Below are 23409 nucleotides of genomic sequence, written 5' to 3' on the forward strand. Positions count from 1 at the left end.
TAGCTTTTAACTTAGAAAATTTTTAGCAGAATGACCCTCCACGCGTAGGCGCACTTGGCGCGTACGCGTCGTTCTTCAAGAAGGCACTATCCACGCGTGCGCGTGGTGTGTGCGGGTGCGTCGATGCGCTGCACCAAATGCCCAGCTATTTTCCCGAGAGTTGTGCCAGAGTTGTGCCAGTTTTATGCCTGGGGCGCAAGAGCACCCACGCGTACGCGTGGCTGACGCTTGCGCGTCGTTTGGCTATTTTTCAACCTGCGCATCCGCGCGTATGATGCTTGCGTGTCGATGAGTTTTGTGGCCATCCACGCGTGCGCGTGGAGTGCGCGTACGCGTGGCCCTGTTTTCATGCCAAAGTTGATTTTTGAGTTTTAAAAGCCAAATCTCATACTTCTAAGCCTCCGTTTATTAAAAATCCACCTGAGAGTCGTACCACCGTAATATCATTGACTTATGACTCGAGCATAAGGATTTGAATATTAGGGTGTTACATTTTATACTACTGCGGACATTAAAGTTGTTGTGTACTTAACTTACAAATAATAATTTATTAACATAGTTGTTGTGTGAAGGCTTAAGGTTATATTTTTGCCTTGACGTTAAATTTAGTAAAATTTAAAAAAGATTAATTTTCAAAAAATTTTCCGCAGCCAGGAGTCGAACCCGAAAATTCATTCACTCTCTTAATGAATTGACCAAAGTTTTATACTACTGCGGACATTAAAGTTGTTGTGTACTTAGCTTACAAATAATAATTTATTAACTTAGTTGTTGTGTGATGGCTTAACGTTAAATTTTTGCCTTGACGTTAAATTTAGTAATATTTAAAAAAGATTAATATTCAAAAAAATTTTCGGAGCCAGGAGTTGAACCCGGAAATTCATTCACTCTCTTAATGAATTGACCAAAGTTTTATACTATTGCGGACATTAAAGTTGTTGCGTTCTTAGCTTACAAATAATAATTTATTAACTTAGTTGCTGTGTGATGCCTTAACGTTAAATTTTTGCCTTGACATTAAATTTAGTAAAATTTAAAAAAGATTAATTTTCAAAAAATGTTCTGCATCCAGGACTCGAACCCGGAAATTCATTCACTCTCTTAATGAATTGACCAAAGTTTTATACTCCTACGAACATTAAAGTTGTTGTGTTCTTAGCTTACAAATAATAATTTATTAACTTAGTTGTTGTGTGATGCCTTAACGTTAAAATTTTGCCTTGACGTTAAATTTAGTAAAATTTAAAAAATATTAATATTCAAAAAAATTTCCGCAGCCAGGAGTCGAACCTGGAAATTCATTCACTCTCTTAATGAATTGACCAAAGTTTTATACTACTGCGGACATTAAAGTTGTTGTGTACTTAGCTTACAAATAATAATTTATTAACTTAGTTATTGTGTGATGGCTTAACGTTAAATTTTTGCCTTGATGTTAAATTTAGTAATATTTAAAAAAGATTAATATTCAAAAAATTTTCCGCAGCCAGGAGTCGAACCCGGAAATTCATTCAATCATTTAATGAATTGACCAAAGTTTTATACTACTGGGGACATTAAAGTTGTTGTGTTCTTAGCTTACAAATAATAATTTATTAACTTAGTTGTTGTGTGATGCCTTAACGTTAAATTTTTGCCTTGACATTAAATTTAGTAAAATTTAAAAAAGACTAATATTCAAAAAATTTTCCGCTGCCAGAAGTCAAACCCGGAAATTCATTTACTCTCTTAAAGAATTGACCAAAGTTTTATACTACTGCGGATATTAAAGTTGTTGCGTACTTAGCTTACAAATAATAATTTATTAACTTAGTAATTGTGTGATGGCTTAACGTTAAATTTTTGCCTTGACGTTAAATTAAGTAATATTTAAAAAAGATTAATATTCAAAAAATTTTCCGCAGCCAGGAGTCGAACCCGGAAATTCATTCACTCTCTGAATGAATTGACCAAAGTTTTATACTACTGCGTACATTAAAGTTGTTGTGTTCTTAGCTTACAAATAATAATTTATTAACTTAGTGGTTGTGTGATGCCTTAACGTTAAATTTTTGCCTTGACGTTAAATTTAGTAATATTTAAAAAAGATTAATATTCAAAAAATTTTCCGCAGCCAGAAGTCAAACCCGGAAATTCATTCACTCTCTTAATGAATTGACCAAAGTTTTATACTACTGCGGACATTAAAGTTGTTGTGTACTTAGCTTACAAATAATAATTTATTAACTTAGTTATTGTGTGATGGCTTAACGTTAAATTTTTGCCTTGACGTTAAATTTAGTAATATTTAATTAGTTATTGTGTGATGGCTTAACGTTAAATTTTTGCCTTGACGTTAAATTTAGTAATATTTAAAAAAGATTAATATTCAAAAAATTTTCCGCAGCCAGGAGTCGAACCCGGAAATTCATTCACTCTCTTAATGAATTGACCAAAGTTTTATACTACTGCGGACATTAAAGTTGTTGTGTTCTTAGCTTACAAATAATACATTTTTAACTTAGTTGTTGTGTGATGCCTTAACGTTAAATTTTTTCCGTGACGTTAAATTTAGTAAAATTTAAAAAAGATTAATATTCAAAAAATTTTCCACAGCTAGAAGTCAAACCCGGAAATTCATTCACTCTCTTAATGAATTGACCAAAGTTTTATACTACTGCGGACATTAATGTTGTTGTGTACTTAGCTTACAAATAATAATTTATTAACTTGGTTATTGTGTGATGGCTTAACGTTAAATTTTTGCCTTGACGTTAAATTTAGTAATATTTAAAAAAGATTAATATTCAAAAAATTTTCCGCAGCCAGGAGTCGAACCCGGAAATTCATTCACTCTCTTAATGAATTGACCAAAGTTTTATACTACTGCGGACATTAAAGTTGTTGTGTTCTTAGCTTACAAATAATAATTTATTAACTTAGTTATTGGGTGATGCCTTAACGTTAAAATTTTGCCTTGACATTAAATTTAGTAAAATTTAAAAAAGATTAATATTCAAAAAATTTTCCGCAGCCAGGAGTCGAACCCGGAAATTCATTCACTCTCTTAATGAATTGACCAAAGTTTTATACTACTACGGACATTAAAGTTGTTGTGTTCTTAGCTTACAAATAATACATTTTTAACTTAGTTGTTGTGTGATGCCTTAACGTTAAATTTTTGCCTTGACATTAAATTTAGTAATATTTAAAAAAGATTAATATTCAAAAAATTTTCCGCAGCCAGGAGTCGAACCCGAAAATTCATTCACTCTCTTAATGAATTGACTAAAGTTTTATACGACTGCGGACATTAAAGTTGTTGTGTTCTTAGCTTACAAATAATAATTTATTAACTTAATTGTTGTGTGATACCTTAACGTTAAAATTTTGCCTTGACGTTAAATTTAGTAAAATTTAAAAGAGATTAATATTCAAAAAATTTTCCGCAGCCAGGAGTCGAACCCAGAAATTCATTCATTCTCTTAATGAATTGACCAAAGTTTTATACTACTGCGGACATTAAAGTTGTTGTGTTCTTAGCTTACAAATAATAATTTATTAACTTAGTTGTTGTCTGATGCCTTAACGTTAAATCTTTGCCTTGACGTTAAATTTAGTACAATTTAAAAAAGATTAATATTCAAAAAATTTTCCGCAGCCAGGAGTCGAACCCAGAAATTCATTCATTCTCTTAATGAATTGACCAAAGTTTTATACTACTGCGGACATTAAAGTTGTTGTGTTCTTAGCTTACAAATAATAATTTATTAACTTAGTTGTTGTCTGATGCCTTAACGTTAAATCTTTGCCTTGACGTTAAATTTAGTACAATTTAAAAAAGATTAATATTCAAAAAATTTTCCGCAGCCAGGAGTCGAACCCAGAAATTCATTCATTCTCTTAATGAATTGACCAAAGTTTTATACTACTGCGGACATTAAAGTTGTTGTGTTCTTAGCTTACAAATAATAATTTATTAACTTAGTTGTTGTCTGATGCCTTAACGTTAAATCTTTGCCTTGACGTTAAATTTAGTACAATTTAAAAAAGATTAATATTCAAAAAATTTTCCGCAGCCAGGAGTCGAACCCAGAAATTCATTCATTCTCTTAATGAATTGACCAAAGTTTTATACTACTGCGGACATTAAAGTTGTTGTGTTCTTAGCTTACAAATAATAATTTATTAACTTAGTTGTTGTCTGATGCCTTAACGTTAAATCTTTGCCTTGACGTTAAATTTAGTACAATTTAAAAAAGATTAATATTCAAAAAATTTTCCGCAGCCAGGAGTCGAACCCAGAAATTCATTCATTCTCTTAATGAATTGACCAAAGTTTTATACTACTGCGGACATTAAAGTTGTTGTGTTCTTAGCTTACAAATAATAATTTATTAACTTAGTTGTTGTCTGATGCCTTAACGTTAAATCTTTGCCTTGACGTTAAATTTAGTACAATTTAAAAAAGATTAATATTCAAAAAATTTTCCGCAGCCAGGAGTCGAACCCAGAAATTCATTCATTCTCTTAATGAATTGACCAAAGTTTTATACTACTGCGGACATTAAAGTTGTTGTGTTCTTAGCTTACAAATAATAATTTATTAACTTAGTTGTTGTGTGATACCTTTATACTACTGCGGACATTAAAGTTGTTGTGTTCTTTGCTTACAAATAATAGTTTATTAACTAAGTTGTTGTGTGAGGCCTTAACGTTAAAATTTTGCCTTGACGTTAAATTTAGTAAAATTTAAAAAAGATTAATATTCAAAATATTTTCCACAGCCAGGAGTCGAACCCGGAAATTCATTCACTCTCTTAATCAATTGACCAAAGTTTTATACTACTGCGGCAATTAAAGTTGTTGTTTTCTTAGCTTACAAATAATAATTTATTAACTTAGTTATTGTGTGATGCCTTAACGTTAAATTTTTGCCTTGACGTTAAATTTAGTAATATTTAAAAAAGATTAATATTCAAAAAAAAATTTCGCAGCCAGGAGTCGAACCCGAAAATTCATTCACTCTCCGAATGAATTGACCAAAGTTTTATACTACTGCGGACATTAAAGTTGTTGTGTTCTTAGCTTACAAATAATAATTTATTAACTTAGTTGTTGTGTGATACCTTAACGTTAAAATTTTGCCTTGACGTTAAATTTAGTAAAATTTAAAAAAGATTAATATTCAAAAAATTTTCCGCAACCAGGAGTCGAACCCAGAAATTCATTCACTCTCTTAATGAATTGACCAAAGTTTTATACTGCTGTGGACATTAAAGTTGTTGTGTTCTTTGCTTACAAATAATAGTTTATTAACTAAGTTGTTGTGTGATGCCTTAACATTAAAATTTTGCCTTGACGTTAAATTTAGTAAAATTTAAAAAAGATTAATATTAAAAAAATTTTCCGCAGCCAGGAGTCAAAACTGGAAATTCATTCACTCTCTTAATGAATTGACCAAAGTTCTATACTACTGCGGACATTAAAGTTGTTGTGTTCTTAGCTTACAAATAATAATTTATTAACTTAGTTGTTGTGTGATGCCTTAACGTTAAAATTTTGCCTTGACGTTAAATTTAGAAAAATTTAAAAAAGATTAATATTCAAAAAATTTTCCGCAGCCAGGAGTCGAACCAGGAAATTCATTCACTCTCTTAATGAATTGACCGAAGTTTTATACTACTGCAGCCATTAAGGTTGTTGTTTTCTTAGCTTACAAATAATAATTTATTAACTTAGTTGTTGTCTGATGCCTTAACGTTAAATTTTTACCTTGACGTTAAATTTAGTAAAATTTAAAAAAGATTAATTTTAAAAAAATTTTCTGCAGCTAGGAGTCGAACCCGGAAATTCATTTACTCTCTTAATGAATTGACCAAAGTTTTATACTACTGCGGACATTTAAGTTGTTGTGTTCTTAGCTTACAAATAATAATTTATTAACTTAGTTGTTGTGTGATACCTTAACGTTAAAATTTTTCCTTGACGTTAAATTTAGTAAAATTTAAAAAAGATTAATATTCAAAAAATTTCCCGCAGCCAAGAGTTGAACCCAGAAATTCATTCACTCTCTTAATGAATTGACCAAAGTTTAATACTACTGCGGACATTAAAGTTGTTGTGTTCTTTGCTTACAAATAATAGTTTATTAACTAAGTTGTTGTGTGATGCCTTAACGTTAAAATTTTGCCTTGACGTTAAATTTAGTAAAATTTAAAAAAGATTAATATTCAAAAAATTCTCCGCAGCCAGGAGTCGAACCAGGAAATTCATTCACACTTTTAATGAATTGACCGAAGTTTTATACTACTGCAGCCATTAAAGTTGTTGTTTTCTTAGCTTACAAATAATAATTTATTAACTTAGTTGTTGTCTGATGCCTTAACGTTAAATTTTTACCTTGACGTTAAATTTAGTAAAATTTAAAAAAGATTAATATTCAAAAAATTTTCCGCAGCCAAGAGTTGAACCCAGAAATTCATTCACTCTCTTAATGAATTGACCAAAGTTTAATACTACTGCGGACATTAAAGTTGTTGTGTTCTTTGCTTACAAATAATAGTTTATTAACTAAGTTGTTGTGTGATGCCTTAACGTTAAAATTTTGCCTTGACGTTAAATTTAGTAAAATTTAAAAAAGATTAATATTCAAAAAATTTTCCGTAGCCAGGTGTCGAACCCGGAAATTCATTCACTCTCTTAATGAATTGACCAAAGTTTTATACTACTGCGGCCATTAAAGTTGTTGTTTTCTTAGCTTACAAATAATAATTTTTTAAATTAGTTGTTGTGTGATGCCTTAACGTTAAATTTTTGCCTTGACGTTAAATTTAGTAAAATTTAAAAAAGATTAATTTTCAAAAAATTTTCCGCAGCCAGGAGTCAAACCCAGAAATTCATTCACTCTCTTAATGAATTGACCAAAATTTTATACTACTGCGGACATTAAAGTTGTTGTGTTCTTAGCTTACAAATAATAATTTATTAACTTAGTTGTTGTGTGATGCCTTAACGTTAAAATTTTGCCTTGACGTTAAATTTAGTAAAATTTAAAAAAGTTTAATATTCAAAAAATTTTCTGCAGTCAGGAGTCGAACCCGGAAATTCATTCACTCTCTTAATGATTTGAACAAAGTTTTATACTACCGCGGACATTAAAGTTGTTGTGTACTTAACTTACAAATAATAATTTATTAACTTAGTTTTTGTTTGATGCCTTAACGTTAAATTTAGTAAAATTTATAATAGATTAACATTCAAAATATTTTCCGCAACCAGGAGTCAAACCCGGAAATTCATTCTATAAGGCCCACATCGGTTGGGGAGGGGAACGAAGCATGCCTTATAAGGGTGTGGATACCTCTCCCTGGCATAACGTGTTTTGACGAGTGAGTTTGGGGGGCTTCTGCTATCATCCCTATCGTCAAAGGTAAAACCGTGAGGCCTTGTGTGCCCAAGCGGACAATATCGTGCTAGCGGGTGGTCTGGGCTGTTACAGATGGTATCAGAGCCAAAACCCGGATCGATGTGCCAGCGAGGGCGCTGGACTCCCTTAGGGGGGTGGATTGTAAGGCCCACATCGGTTGGGGAGGGGAACGAAGCATGCCTTATAAGGGTGTGGATACCTCTCCCTAGCATGACGCGTTTTGACGAGTGAGTATGGGGGGCTTCGGCTATCATCCCTATCGTCAAAGGCAAAACTGTGAGGCCTTCTGTGCCAAAGCGGATAATATCGTGCTAGCTGGTGGTCTGGGCTGTTACAGATGGTATCAGAGCCAGAACCTGGATCGATGTGCCAGCGAGGGCGTTGGACTCCCTTAGGGGGTGGATTGTAAGGCCCACATCGGTTGGGGAGCGGAACAAAGCATGCCTTATAAGGGTGTGGATACCTCTCCCTAGCATGACGCGTTTTGACGAGTGAGTGTGGGGGGCTTCGGCTATCATCCCTATCGTCAAAGGCAAAACCGTGAGGCCATGTGTGCCAAAGCGGACAATATCGTGCTAGCGGGTGGTCTAGGCTGTTACAGATGGTATCAGAGCCAGAACCCGGATCGATGTGCCAGCGAGGACGCTGGGCTCCCTTAGGGGGTGGATAGGGGGTGGATTGTAAGGCCCACATCGATTGGGGAGGGGAACGAAGCATGCCTTATAAGGGTGTGGATACCTCTCCCTAGCATGACGCATTTTGATGAGTGAGTGTGGGGGGCTTCGTCTATCATCCCTATCGTCAAAGGCAAAACCGTGAGGCCTTGTGTGCCAAAGCGGAAAATATCGTGCTAGCGGGTGGTCTGGGCTGTTACACATTCACTCTCTAAATGAATTGACCAAAGTTTTATACTACTGCGAATATTAAAGTTGTTGTGTTCTTAGCTTACAAATAATAATTTATTAACTTAGTTGTTGTGTGATGCCTTAACGTTAAAATTTTGCCTTGACATTAAATTTAGTAAAATTTAAAAAAAGATTAATTTTCAAAAAATTTTCTGCATCCAGGAGTCGAACCTAGAAATTCATTTACTCTCTTAATGAATTGACCAAAGTTTTATACTACTGCGGACATTAAAATTGTTGTGTTCTTAGCTTAAAAATAATAGTTTATTAACTAAGTTGTTGTGTGATGCCTTAACGTTAAAATTTTGCCTTGACGTTAAATTTAGTAAAATTTAAAAAAGATTAATACTCAAAAAATTTTCGGCAGCCAGGAGTCGAACCCGGAAATTCATTCACTCTCTTAATGAATTGACCAAAGTTTTATACTACTACGGCCATTAAAGTTGTTGTTTTCTTAGCTTACAAATAATAATTTATTAACTTAGTTGTTGTGTGATGCCTTAACGTTAAATTTTTGCCTTGACGTTAAATTTAGTAATATTTAAAAAAGATTAATATTCAAAAAATTTTCCACAGCCAGGAGTCGAACCCAGAAATTCATTCACTCTTTTAATGAATTGGCCAAAGTTTTATACTATCGCGGACATTAAAGTTGTTGTGTACTTAACTTACAAATAATAATTTAATAACTTAGTTTTTGTTTGATGCCTTAACGTTAAATTTAGTAAAATTCATAATAGATTAACATTCAAAATATTTTCCGCAACCAGGAGTCAAACCCGAAAATTCATTCTGTAAGGCCCACATCGGTTGGGAAGGAGAACGAAGCATGCCTTATAAGGGTGTGGATACCTCTCCCTAGCATGACGCGTTTTGAGGAGTGAGTGTGGGGGACTTCGACTATCATCCCTATCGTCAAAGGTAAAACCGTGAGGCCTTGTGTGCCCAAGCGGACAATATCGTGCTAGCGGGTGGTCTGGGCTGTTACAGATGGTATCAGAGCCAGAACCCGGATCGATGTGCCAGCGAGGGCGCTGGACTCCCTTAGGAGGGTGGATTGTAAGGCCCACATCGGTTGGGGAGGGGAACGAAGCATGCCTTATAAGGGTGTGGATACCTCTCCCTAGCATGACGCATTTTGACGAGTGAGTGTGGGGGGCTTCGGCTATCATCCCTATCGTCAAAGGCAAAACCGTGAGGCCTTGTGTGCCAAAGCGGACAATATCGTGCTAGCGGGTGGTCTGGGCTGTTACAGATGGTATCAGAGCCAGAACCCGGATCGATGTGCCAGCGAGGGCACTGGACTCCCTTAGGGGGGTGGATTGTAAGGCCCACATCGGTTGGAGAGCGGAACGAAGCATGCCTTATAAGGGTGTGGATACCTCTCCCTAGCATGACGCGTTTTGACGAGTGAGTTTGGGGGGCTTCGGCTATCATCCCTATCGTCAAAGGCAAAACCGTGAGGCCTTGTGTGCCAAAGCGGACAATATCGTGCTAGCGGGTGGTCTAGGCTGTTACAGATGGTATCAGAGGCAGAACCCGGATCGATGTGCCAGTGAGGACGCTGGGCTCCCTTAGGGGGGTGGATTGTAAGGCCCACATCGGTTGGGGAGGGGAACGAAGCATGCCTTATAAGGGTGTGGATACCTCTCCCTAGCATGACGCGTTTTGATGAGTGAGTGTGGGGGGCTTCGTCTATCATCCCTATCGTCAAAGGCAAAACCGTGAGGCCTTATGTGCCAAAGCGGACAAAATCGTGCTAGCGGGTGGTCTGGGCTGTTACACATTCACTCTCTAAATGAATTGACCAAAGTTTTATACTACTGCGAACATTAAAGTTGTTGTGTTCTTAGCTTACAAATAATAATTTATTAACTTAGTTGTTGTGTGAGGCCTTAACGTTAAAATTTTTCCTTGACGTTAAATTTAGTAAAATTTAAAAAAGATTAATATTCAAAAAATTTTCCGCAGCCTGGAGTCAAACTCGGAAATTCATTCACTCTCTTAATGAATTGACCAAAGTTTTATACTACCGCGGACATTAAAGTTGTTTTGTACTTAACTTACAAATAATAATTTATTAACTTAGTTTTTGTTTGATGCCTTAACGTTAAATTTAGTAAAATTTATAATAGATTAACATTCAAAATATTTTCCGCAACCAGGAGTCAAACCCGAAAATTCATTCACTCTCTAAATGAATTTACCAAAGTTTTATACTACTGCGAACATTAAAGTTGTTGTGTTCTTAGCTTACAAATAATAATTTATTAACTTAGTTGTTGTGTGATGCCTTAACGTTAAATTTTTGCCTTGACGTTAAATTTAGTAAAATTTAAAAAAGATTAATATTCAAAAAATTTTCCACAGCTAGGAGTCGAACCCGGAAATTCAATAACTCTCTTAATGAATTGACCAATGTTTTATACTACTACAGACATTAAAGTTGTTGTGTACTTAGCTTACAAATAATAATTTATTAACTTAGTTGATGTGTGATGCCTTAACGTTAAATTTTTGCCTTGACGTTAAATTTAGTAAAATTTAAAAAAGATTAATTTTCAAAAAATTTTCCGCAGCCAGGAGTCGAACCCGAAAATTATTTCACTCTCTTATTGAATTGACCAAAGTTTTATACTACTGCGGATATTAAAGTTGTTGTGTTCTTAGCTTACAAATAATATTTTATTAACTTAGTTGTTGTGTGATACCTTAACCTTAAAATTTTTCCTTGACATTAAATTTAGTAAAATTTAAAAAAGATTAATATTCAAAAAATTTTCTGCAGCTAGGAGTTGAACCCGGAAATTTATTCACTCTTTTAATGAATTGACCAAAGTTTTATACTACTGCGGACATTAAAGTTGTTGTGTTCTTAGTTTACAAATAATAATTTATTAACTAAGTTGTTGTGTGATGCCTTAACGTTAAATTTTTGCCTTGACGTTAAATTTAGTAAAATTTAAAAAAGATTAATTTTAAAAAAAATTTCCGCAGCCAGGAGTCAAACCCGGAAATTCATTGACTGTCTTAATGAATTGACCAAAGTTTTATACTACTGTGGAAATTTTAGTTGTTGTGTACTTAGTTTACAAATAATAATTTATTAACTTAGTTGTTGTGTGATGGCTTAATGTTAAATTTTTGCGCAGCCAGGAGTCGAACCCGGAAATTCATTCACTCTCTTAAGGAATTGACCAAAGTTTTATACTACAGAGGACATTAAAGTTGTTGTGTACTTAGCTTACAAATAATAATTTATTAACTTAGTTGTTGTGTGATGGCTTAACATTAAATTTTTGCCTTGACGTTAAATTTAGTAATATTTAAAAAAGATTAATAATCAAAAAATTTTCCGCAGCCAGGAGTCGAACCCGGAAATTCATTCACTCTCTTAATGAATTGACCAAAGTTTTATACTACTGCAAACATTAAAGTTGTTGTGTTCTTAGCTTGCAAATAATAATTTATTAACTTAGTTGTTGTGTGATGGCTTAACGTTAAATTTTTGCCTTGACATTAAATTTAGTAATATTTAAAAAAGATAAATATTCAAAAAATTTTCCGCAGCCTGGAGTCGAACCCGGAAATTCATTCACTCTCTTAATGAATTGACCAAAGTTTTATACTACTGCGGACATTAAAGTTGTTGTGTTCTTAGCTTACAAATAATAATTTATTAACTTAGTTGTTGTGTGATACCTTAACCTTAAAATTTTGCCTTGACGTTAAATTTAGTAAAATTTAAAAAAGATTAATATTCAAAAAATTTTCTGCAGCTAGGAGTCGAACCCGGAAATTCATTCGCTCTTTTAATGAACTGACCAAAGTTTTATACTACTGCGGACATTAAACTTGTTGTGTTCTTAGTTTACAAATAATAATTTATTAACTAAGTTGTTGTGTGATGCCTTAACGTTAAATTTTTGCCTTGACGTTAAATTTAGTAAAATTTAAAAAAGTTTAATTTTAAAAAAATTTTCGGCAGCCAGGAGTCAAACCCGGAAATTCATTCACTGTCTTAATGAATTGACCAAAGTTTTATACTACTGTGGACATTAAAGTTGTTGTGTTCTTAGCTTACGAATAATAATTTATTAACTTAGTTGTTGTGTGATGCCTTAACGTTAAAATTTTGCCTTGACGTTAAATTTAGTAATATTTAAAAAAGATTAATATTCAAAAAATTTTTCACAGCCAGGAGTCGAACCCGGAAATTCATTCACTCTCTTAATGAATTGACCAAAGTTTTATACTACTACGGACATTAATGTTGTTGTGTTCTTAGCTTACGAATAATAATTTATTAACTTAGTTGTTGTGTGATGCCTTAACGTTAAAATTTTGCCTTGACCTTAAATTTAGTAATATTTAAAAAAGATTAATATTCAAAAAATTTTCCACAGCCAGGAGTCGAACCCGGAAATTCATTCACTCTCTTAATGAATTGACCAAAGTTTTATACTACTGCGGACATTAAAGTTGTTGTGTTCTTAGCTTATAAATAATAATTTATTAACTTAGTTGTTGTGTGATGCCTTAACGTTAAATTTTTGCCTTGACGTTAAATTTAGTAAAATTAAAAAAAGATTAATTTTCAAAAAATTATCCGCAGCCAGGAGTCGAACACGGAAATTCATTCACTCTCTTAATGAATTGACCAAATTTTTATACCACTGCAAACATTAAAGTTGTTGTGTTCTTAGCTTGCAAATAATAATTTATGAACTTAGTTGTTGTGTGATGGCTTAACGTTAAATTTTTGCCTTGACATTAAATTTAGTAATAATTAAAAAAGATTAATATTCAAAAAATTTTCCGCAGCCAGGAGTCGAACCCGGAAATTTATTCACTCTCTTAATGAATTGACCAAAGTTTTATACTACTGCGGACATTAAAGTTGTTATGTTCTTAGCTTACAAATAATAATTTATTAACTTAGTTGTTGTGTGATGCCTTAACGTTAAAATTTTGCCTTGAAGTTAAATTTAATAAAATTTAAAAAATATTAATATTCAAAAAATTTTCCGCAGCCAGGAGTCGAACCCGGAAATTCATTCACTCTCTTAATGAATTGACCAAAGTTTTATACTACTACGGACATTAAAGTTGTTGTGTTCTTAGCTTACAAATAATAATTTATTAACTTAGTTGTTGTGTGATGCCTTAACGTTAAAATTTTGCCTTGACGTTAAATTTAGTAATATTTAAAAAAGATTAATATTCAAAAAATTTTCCACAGCCAGTAGTCGAACCCGGAAATTCATTCACTCTCTTAATGAATTGACCAAAGTTTTATACTACTGCGGACATTAAAGTTGTTGTGTTCTTAGCTTACAAATAATAATTTATTAACTTAGTTGTTGTGTGATGCCTTAACGTTAAATTTTTGCCTTGACGTTAAATTTAGTAAAATTTAAAAAAGATTAATTTTCAAAAAATTTTCTGCAGCCAGGAGTCGAACTGGGAAATTCATTCACTCTCTTAATGAATTGACCAAAGTTTTATACTACTGCGGACATTAAAGTTGTTGTGTTCTTAACTTACAAATAATAATTTATTAACTTAGTTGTTGTGTGATGCCTTAATATTCAAAAAATTTTCCGCAGCCAGGAGTCGAACCCGGAAATTCATTCACTCTCTTAATGAATTGACCAAAGTTTTATACTACTGCGGACATTAAAGTTGTTGAGTTCTTAGCTTACAAATAATAATTTATTAACTTAGTTGTCGTGTGATGCCTTAACATTAAAATTTTGCCTTGACGTTAAATTTAGTAATATTTAAAAAAGATTAATATGCAAAAAATTTTCCACAGCCAGGAGTCGAACCCGGAAATTTATTCACTCTCTTAATGAATTGACCAAAGTTTTATACTACTACGGACATTAAAGTTGTTGTGTTCTTAGCTTACAAATAATAATTTATTAACTTAGTTGTTGTGTGATGCCTTAACGTTAAATTTTTGCCTTGACGTTAAATTTAGTAAAATTTAAAAAAGCTTAATTTTCAAAAAATTTTCCACAGCCAGGAGTCGAACCCGGAAATTCATTCACGCTCTTAATGAATTGACTAAAGTTTTATACTACTGCGGACATTAAAGTTGTTGTGTTTTTAGTTTACAAATAATAATTTATTAACTAAGTTGTTGTGTGATGCCTTAACGTTAAAATTTTTCCTTGACGTTAAATTTAGTAAAATTTAAAAAGATTAATTTTAAAAAAATTTTCCGCAGCAGGAGTCGAACCTGGAAATTCATTAACTCTCTTAATGAATTGACCAAAGTTTTATACTACTGCGAACGTTAAAGTTGTTGTGTTCTTAGCTTACAAATAATAATTTATTAACTTAGTTGTTGTGTGTAACACCCTCACTATCAGAAGTCACGCTTCCGGCTGCGCTACTCTGATAGCAAGAAGTATTACGACTACTTTACATATTAAATATTAAAATAGGAGCCTATGACTCGACACTGTATCGCTGATTTCTTTAAAAAAACCAAAAATAAATACTTTATCTTAAGAAAATACAAACAGGCATAGATTCATATACAAGACTCCTTACATAGTAATTCAATATATTGTACATATAAAACATACAATTTCTATCCCTCTTACAAACTTGTAATAACAAAGATGAGGGAAGAAAATAATCTAATTAATACAACAGCATATAAACCAAACGCAGTATAACTCTTCTTAATGCTTCTTCATCTGGTTCCTGAAAAGGTAAAGCTGTAGGGGGGTGAGAACCTAACCACACGATCTCACCACAGAGTTTCAAAGTTGTCATAAGAAGATATTTAATAAGCAACTGTTTTCAAGCTCAGTGATTATCATTGCCTTATGAATCTTTTAAAACCAATAGGAAATCGTTCAAAACCCTTTTCAAAGAAACAATGTTTAATCTTTCAGAAATCCAAAAATCTTTCCTTACTTATAAGAAAATCTCAATCAGAAATCAACCACGCAATCAAACAATACAATCATTAATTCAGCATCCAAGTTCATTATCAAATGTAGCACGCCAGAACAAACACAGGCAAGACAGACAAGGAAAGCACAAGTAGGTAGCAGTTACAGCAAATAGTTCAAGTAGCAATTAAGAACAGTTTAGCAATTAGGCAAACCAAAACAAGTTCAAACCCAAGCAAAGCATACAAATGCATATGATGCATGCCTGTCCTATGGCTGATGAGGCTCATCTGTCGGTTATCCAGCCAACCCGACAAGTCTGAATTGTCCTTAGACTGTCCCCCGACGTGCATCCCCAAGAGTCTATGGATAGCTTTTTCTCAAATAATTAATATTGCTCAATGGGGGTATCATTCCCGGGAATTTATATAGTGCCCGGTCACACTTACGTCGTAGGGTCAACAGAGTATCGAGTTTTCAACCTGGTACACGTGGTGGCAGGCCACGGCACTTAATCCAGGGAACCTCGTATCTCAGATATTTCAAATTCATAAGCCATATAAATAATTCATTCATCATTCATCAATATCTAAGCCATTCTCAATATCATCATCATTCGTCAATCCATATCCCATTTTCAAATTCATTCAAAAATCACATTTCAAATTAATCCTCATCATCTTTCTTTCCATTAATCAACAATCTCAATTTAAAACATAATTCTTTCTTTTCTAAATAAATCAATCTGAAACAAATAACGTTTAAGAACTAAATCTTTTTAAACAATTACTTCAAACAAAACTTCCAATTTTATAAAATTTCGGCAGCATCTCCTCTAAAACTCGGACTTTGCCACCCTTTTCGGGTCCCAACCAAACCAAATCAAACACCTGTTAATCATTCAAATCACTTCCAATAATAATTTTCACAACCACACTCAACACAGGGAAATTGCAAAATCCAGAATCCAATCAACCAATCTTATAAATCGCAGTTTAAATCAACCTCATTCAACAACATTAATCAATAATTAAGAACTTTCAGTTTTCTCAAACAGTTTCGAACCAAACCGTTCCTCAAACCCTGTTCGAACCATTACCAAAATAGTAAATTATTCTCAATAAACAAACCGTTTCCAAATATCAAGTCCTTTCCAAATTAGTTTTAAAATCAAATTCCAATATCAAGTCGGGTTCAATATCACATCAAATTTCAATACTAAACCTTTCCTAAAATCGAATTGTTTCCAAAATTAAACTAAATGCCATTATTAAATCTCTCCCATTAATTCAAGGAAAACCACTTTAACTACATCAGTCAACAAATCAGAATATTCAGCTTTCTCAATCGATCCATCTATCAATCAAACTAATAATCTTATTCATCCAAAAAACTCTATTCAATTCATAAGACTCAGGAAATCACCAAGGATGTATTTTACGCATTAATATCGATTTACAACAACTCTGGAAAGAAAAACAAGTTTGAGAAAGACGCCCCTACCTCAGTTAGCTAAGTCCGCGTAATTTATCGTGATAATTCCTTTCCTTTTAATTCATAGTGACAGTGACAACTATAACCCCCACGAGAACAGCAACAGCCCCGACGCCTCTTACAACAGCCGTGTTAATATAAATTGCAATTACAGTGAATGAAACAATTTCAAGAAACCCAAGACAAGGACATGAATAAAAAATCGAATCAGAACAAGCATGGCAAAAATAGGAAAACATGTAAATGGCCTAGAATTAAAAAAGATATCCGACCAGAGTCATTAGGAGCGGCTCCGGTGTCGGCACCCCGCGGCAGAGGAACAGAAATCAAAGACATGTGCATCTGTCCTAATGGAAGTAACACCACTCCAATCGGTAAGGCAGCAGGGATACCAACAAAATTAGAACAGCGGAGCAAAATAGAAATGAAATAGATTCAGGAAAGGAAGAAGCAGTTACCGATAAATCTAGCCCAATTTCGATGACGGCGTACAGTTGAATAACTTGCAACAACCAAAACCTCAAAAGACAGAGGCTTCAGTTGCGGTCGGTGAGCCCAGCAGCTTTGGTGATGGATCTTCTGCAACGGTGGAGGAAAGACGGCGAGGCAACGACAGCGGCAAGTTGGACGATTGGAGCCTTCAACAGCGGTGATGGAGTCCACGAACGGCACAGCGGTGGTGCTAATCCTCCCCAGCTCGTCGGGGTTTCAGGCCCGCGTTTCTTCTTTCTCGTCTGGGCCCAACGCTCACAACAACTCAGCCATGGCAGTGACAGGTCAGCGGCGCTCCTCGGACGGCGATGACGGTGTTAGCGCGAACCTTGGATGGCAGCGGCTTGGCGGTGAGCAAACGCGATCTCCTCTCTTCTGCCCTTGCTCGCGTCCTCCTCTCCCTTCGTCGTCACTCTCTCTCTGCCTCCCTCCTACGGTGACACGACGGCGGCGGCAAGGAGCGCGGCGGCATGAGCACCGTGACGCACTCCTTCTCCTCTTCTCGTGTGACCCACGCTCCGATCCTCTCCGCCATCCCTTTCTTTCTTTCCTTCTTTCTTTCTTTCTTTCTTCTGTTCTTTATTTCCTGAAGCAATTAGGTATTAGGTTTGGGGAAGGAAAAGACGGTGGGGTAGAAGGTTAGGATTAGGATAGTTTATGTAATTTTAATAAAATTAGAGGTATAGAATATTAATTAAAAACTTAATTTAATCTATTAAAGTATATTAAAAATGTTATTTGATTATTAATTTATTAATTGATCCTACCCACCTTATAAAAATTTTCGTCCTCGAAAATTGATATGAAATAAAAGAAATTTCATATTACTTCACTCTTGAACTTATTTAAAGAAAAGCGAAAAGTTCTCAATATATATATATATATATATATTCATATTGTCTCAGATACCAGAATTTTCATATGGCATAAAAATATAAAGGGTATAAGTATGATGTGAAACAGAAGTTATAAGATAGGCTTGATGTACAAAATAATTTATTTCAAACATGTGATGGTAAAATAAGGTAGAAAAATTTATAAAACAAGCCGGGGTTAAAACGATATGGTTAATGTCCAATTACTGATCTCATACCAACTTCAGAGATTCAACTAGTCAAACTTCAACATAACTTATCTCCACCATTTTCAACCGTACTTTATTGGGCAACTTATCCGAAGGTTCTCAACTTGGTTTAAACACTTTGCAAACCTTACTACTGGTCATAAGTCCCACATTAACATAACTCTTTCACGTAAAACAAAGTTTCACAACTCCCTGTGATGTCATACACTTACAAGTTTCATCTTTTGCATTCACCAAACGTGTCCTAAAGGACTAAGTTGTCGTTTACCTAAGTCTAATGGTCGCAAGAAGTATACTCAGAAAGATAATAGACCATAGAAAAGAAAGAAAAGCAACAAGGACCGCGTTCGCGAGAATTTGAAAGAATAAATGCAATTGCAGATAAACAAGGATGCTCAAGCAATGAAGTTTGCTAGAAAGAAATCAATTGTCAACTTCAAAGATAACCTTTGGATCAAAGAAATTCAATAGGATCAATAAAAAGGAAATCAGCACATTAGTTTGAAACATATCCAAGCTGAGTTGAAGAAGTGTGAGATTTCATAGAAAAGGAATGATTAAAGACTATGTTGACGCATTACTGCGGAACAACTTCAAATGATCACGGGGGTTTCATAGTTCGTGGAGGAATATGGAATCAATAGCCGTGTTGCAAGAGTTTTAACATAGTCAGAAGTGTAAACAGTCAAGATATGCGTAAAATACAAATGGTGAAGCAAGGAAATTTAAATTACATTCTAAGGAAAGAGAAGGAGGAACGACACATCAAATTGAATGGCACAATTTAGAGCACATAAGCCAATACAATATAATAAAAAGGGGCACTTTACATTTTCAAAGATTCAAGGGTCGGCATCGTACCCAAAACAATTCCAATGTTATATCAAAGAGTACAAGATTTCATAAAGAGAAGTATAATGACAAGAATAGACGTTCTTAAAGGTTCAAATAGCAGTTTACAAATAAGAGGCGGACGTATGGAGAGATTAAAGAACTTCAATGGAGGCGATGAGAGGAAAACGGTGCATTCATTAGTATTGAATTCAAGCTAAATCAAAGTACAAGATTCACAAGAAAGTGACCAGAGTCAAGGACGTCATTTACAAAATCCAAGGGAATGTGTAGGAACGCAATCAAATGAAAGGTTCACAAGGAATAGATAAACTTAAGAGGAAGATCATCTTACTTAGTAAAAAGAGAAGATATAAAATAAACAATTGAGGGAACTGAACAAAGTATAGATGTTTGCGTTACTTTGAAACTCCGCAACTCCTTATAACCTCGTACACTTACTAAATTCACTTTCTACGTGCACAAATCGCGTCCCTAAAAGGTAACGTAAGAAATATTAAACTTGAGAAGATTACAAACGACACAAATTGTATTTGCAAAAAATCGGGAGGATACTCAGGTTCACAGTTGAACAAGGATGTATATAAGCAATGAAGTGTAGTGTAAAAGGAGTTAATTCGAAAGCTTAAGATGGAATTCTAAATCAAAGAGTTTCGACATGGGCAATAATAAGAAAGAGAGTACAACAATTTAGAACAATTTCAAATTGAACCTAAAGAAATTGGTTTATCTTTTCAAAAGAAAGTATATAAATTCAATAATTTAAAAAAAAAAAAACTAAACAAAGGTAAATATTATGTTATACTAGATCAAATTCAAATTAAAATTATTTGTGTGAAGCTTATTAAATGAAAATTAACTGAAATAAAAATAGAAATCTTGCTTTAGGAAGTTTGAAGAGTTCGTAGATACATAGTTAAGTAAATATATATATGCATACAAATTTGGGATAATGTTACAGAAGGATCAAATTATATTCAAATAAGAAAATCTAAGGTAAAGTATTCTTGTAAAGATAAATAAAGATTAAGTAGTACTCTTAGATAGAAGCATATTGTAACTATATAAAAAAATTATTTATTTATTTATTTTTTATTTTGTAGGAAAGTACTTACAAAATCAAAGGCTGTCGTATTCAAAATTCAAATAATGGTTACAATCAGAATCAAACAGAAAAAGAACCAAAATGAAACTATTTTTAAAAGAGATTCTAAAATAAGAGTTGTAAAAGAAAACTACTAGAATTGATACATTTTATTAAAACAAAGTCAGTTCTCATCATTTTTGCGAAGAAACAAAACCAAAAATTGTAATCCGAGCAGGACACAATAGTTGCAGAACACGAAACAAGAGAACTAAATCGCATAATCAATTTACTACGAATCGCGACTCTTAAGATTTCAAATAGTTTAGGAATCAAGGATTATGCATTGCACCAAAACTAATTGGAGATCAAATCGACAAATACTAAATTTATGAACAGTGTTAAGGTTGAATGTTCCTTAAAGATTCAAGCAACAATTAGGAACATGATCAAGCAAGGATGTACATGAATGAGGAGATATGGTAGAAAAATATTCAAAACATATTTCAAGAAGAAATCAAGAACTAGAGATTCCAATACAATTGATAAGGGAAAAGATAATGTCAAGCATGAATAAAGATTATACGTCGAAACGGAACTAATCTCTAAAACTTAGTCTCTAGCGTTCCCAAAACACGCGACTCGCGTTATCTATGACTCGCATATTGCCTATGATAACCCATTAATACTTACATATATATAATTCACTAGTGTTAAGCCGGCCAAACTTAATACCAGGAATTATGCAATGCAAGACTAATGGCATTAATCAATAGACCGTCATGTGCTTAAAGCTCTATTCTCGTTATCCAAACAAGACCTACAACATGACTGACTCTCAGAGTATGCAATTGAAGCATAATCGGTCCATTCCTCAGGCTCTACAAGAAAGACCGCTCTGATACCATAATGTAACACCCTCACTATCAGAAGTCACGCTTCCGGCTGCGCTACTCTGATAGCAAGAAGTATTACGACTACTTTACATATTAAATATTAAAATAGGAGCCTATGACTCGACACTGTATCGCTGATTTCTTTGAAAAAACCAAAAATAAATACTTTATCTTAAGAAAATACAAACAGGCATAGATTCATATACAAGACTCCTTACATAGTAATTCAATATATTGTACATATAAAACATACAATTCCTATCCCTCTTACAAACTTGTAATAACAAAGATGAGGGAAGAAAATAATCTAATTAATACAACAACATATAAACCAAACGCAGTATAACTCTTCTTAATGCTTCTTCATCTGGTTCCTGAAAAGGTAAAGCTGTAGGGGGGTGAGAACCTAACCACACGGTCTCACCATGGAGTTTCAAAGTTGTCATAAGAAGATATTTAATAAGAAACTGTTTTCAAGCTCAGTGATTATCATTGCCTCATGAATCTTTTAGAACCAATAGGAAATCGTTCAAAACCCTTTTCAAAGAAACAATGTTTAATCTTTCAGAAATCCGAAAATCTTTCCTTACTTATAAGAAAATCTCAATCAGAAATCAACCACGCAATCAAACAACACAATCATTAATTCAGCATCCAAGTTCATTCTCAAATGTAGCACGCCAGAACAAACACAGGCAACACAGACAAGGAAAGCACAAGTAGGTAGCAGTTACAGCAAATAGTTCAAGTAGCAATTAAGAACAGTTTAGCAATTAGGCAAACAAAACAAGTTCAAACCCAAGCAAAGCATACAAATGCATATGATGCATGCCTGTCCTATGGCTGATGAGGCTCATCTGTCGGTTATCCAGCCAACCCGACAAGTCTGAATTGTCCTTAGACTGTCCCCCGACGTGCATCCCCAAGAGTCTATGGATAGCTTTTTCTCAAATAATCAATATTGCTCAATGGGGGTATCATTCCCGGGAATTTATATAGTGCCCGGTCACACTTATGTCGTAGGGTCAACAGAGTATCGAGTTTTCAACCTGGTACACGTGGTGGCAAGCCACGGCACTTAATCCAGGGAACCTCGTATCTCAGATATTTCAAATTCATAAGCCATATAAATAATTCATTCATCATTCATCAATATCTAAGCCATTCTCAATATCATCATCATTCGTCAATCCATATCCCATTTTCAAATTCATTCAAAAATCACATTTCAAATTAATCCTCATCATCCTTCTTTCCATTAATCAACAATCTCAATTTAAAACATAATTCTTTCTTTTCTAAATAAATCAATCTGAAACAAATAACGTTTAAGAACTAAATCTTTTTAAACAATTACTTCAAACAAAACTTCCAATTTTATAAAATTTCGGCAGCATCTCCTCTAAAACTCGGAGTTTGCCACCCTTTTCGGGTCCCAACCAAACCAAATCAAACACCTGTTAATCATTCAAATCACTTCCAATAATAATTTTCACAACCACACTCAACACAGGGAAATTGCAAAATCCAGAATCCAATCAACCAATCCTATAAATCGCAGTTTAAATCAACCTCATTCAACAGCATTAATCAATAATTAAGAACTTTCAGTTTTCTCAAACAGTTTCGAACCAAACCGTTCCTCAAACCCTGTTCGAACCATTACCAAAATAGTAAATTATAAATTATAAACAAACCATTTCCAAATATCAAGTCCTTTCCAAATTGGTTTTAAAATCAAATTCCAATATCAAATCGGGTTCAATATCACATCAAATTTCAATACTAAACCTTTCCTAAAATCGAATTGTTTCCAAAATTAAACTAAATGCCATTATTAAATCTCTCCCATTAATTCAAGGAAAACCACTTTAACTACATCAGTCAACAAATCAGAATATTCAGCTTTCTCAATCGATCCATCTATCAATCAAACTAATAATCTTATTCATCCAAAACAACTCTATTCAATTCATAAGACTCAGGCAATCACCAAAGATGTATTTTACGCATTAATATCGATTTACAACAACTCTGGAAAGAAAAACAAGTTTGAGAAAGACGCCCCTACCTCATTCGCGATCCAACTACGCGACAAACTACATTTTTATTCTTATTCCACAGCAGCAACATCAATACCGACTGTCCCCGCAGCAGCCACAACCTCTAAACATAGCCTTAGCTCAATCCTAAAACATTAATGTCGCGTAAACTCAATAGTCTATAACAGAATAGCAACTAAAAGAGTTTGGAACAAGGAACGACTTACTGGGCTTACAA

The 23409-nt window shown here is 33.7% G+C and overlaps 2 long non-coding RNA genes across 9 annotated transcripts in view; both read right to left on the minus strand.

Annotated features, from left to right (window-relative positions):
- LOC110268822 overlaps positions 14989-23409 on the minus strand; it is a 13052-nt gene continuing 4631 nt past the window's right edge. The window contains exons 3-5 of one of the 7 annotated variants that reach the window (XR_002357373.1): positions 17180-17799; positions 16731-17063; positions 14989-15047 (exon numbers count right to left, since the gene is read on the minus strand). This is a non-coding gene — a long non-coding RNA (uncharacterized LOC110268822). Of the gene's footprint in view, positions 15048-16730; positions 17800-23409 lie in introns of all 7 variants that reach the window. The other 6 variants (XR_002357372.1, XR_002357375.1, XR_002357374.1 and 3 more) reach the window with 6 other exon arrangements.
- LOC107625251 lies at positions 21489-23409 on the minus strand. 2 transcript variants are annotated; one of them, XR_001617142.2, is made up of 3 exons: positions 23399-23409; positions 23201-23318; positions 21489-21517 (listed from the first exon to the last, which is right to left on the minus strand). It is a non-coding gene; the product is annotated as an uncharacterized LOC107625251 (long non-coding RNA). The 2 variants fall into 2 exon arrangements; XR_002357369.1 differs by having other exon boundaries at positions 23395-23409.

Source organism: Arachis ipaensis, chromosome B02 (assembly GCF_000816755.2).
Source record: "Arachis ipaensis cultivar K30076 chromosome B02, Araip1.1, whole genome shotgun sequence".
NCBI classification, from domain to species: Eukaryota; Viridiplantae; Streptophyta; class Magnoliopsida; order Fabales; family Fabaceae; genus Arachis; species Arachis ipaensis.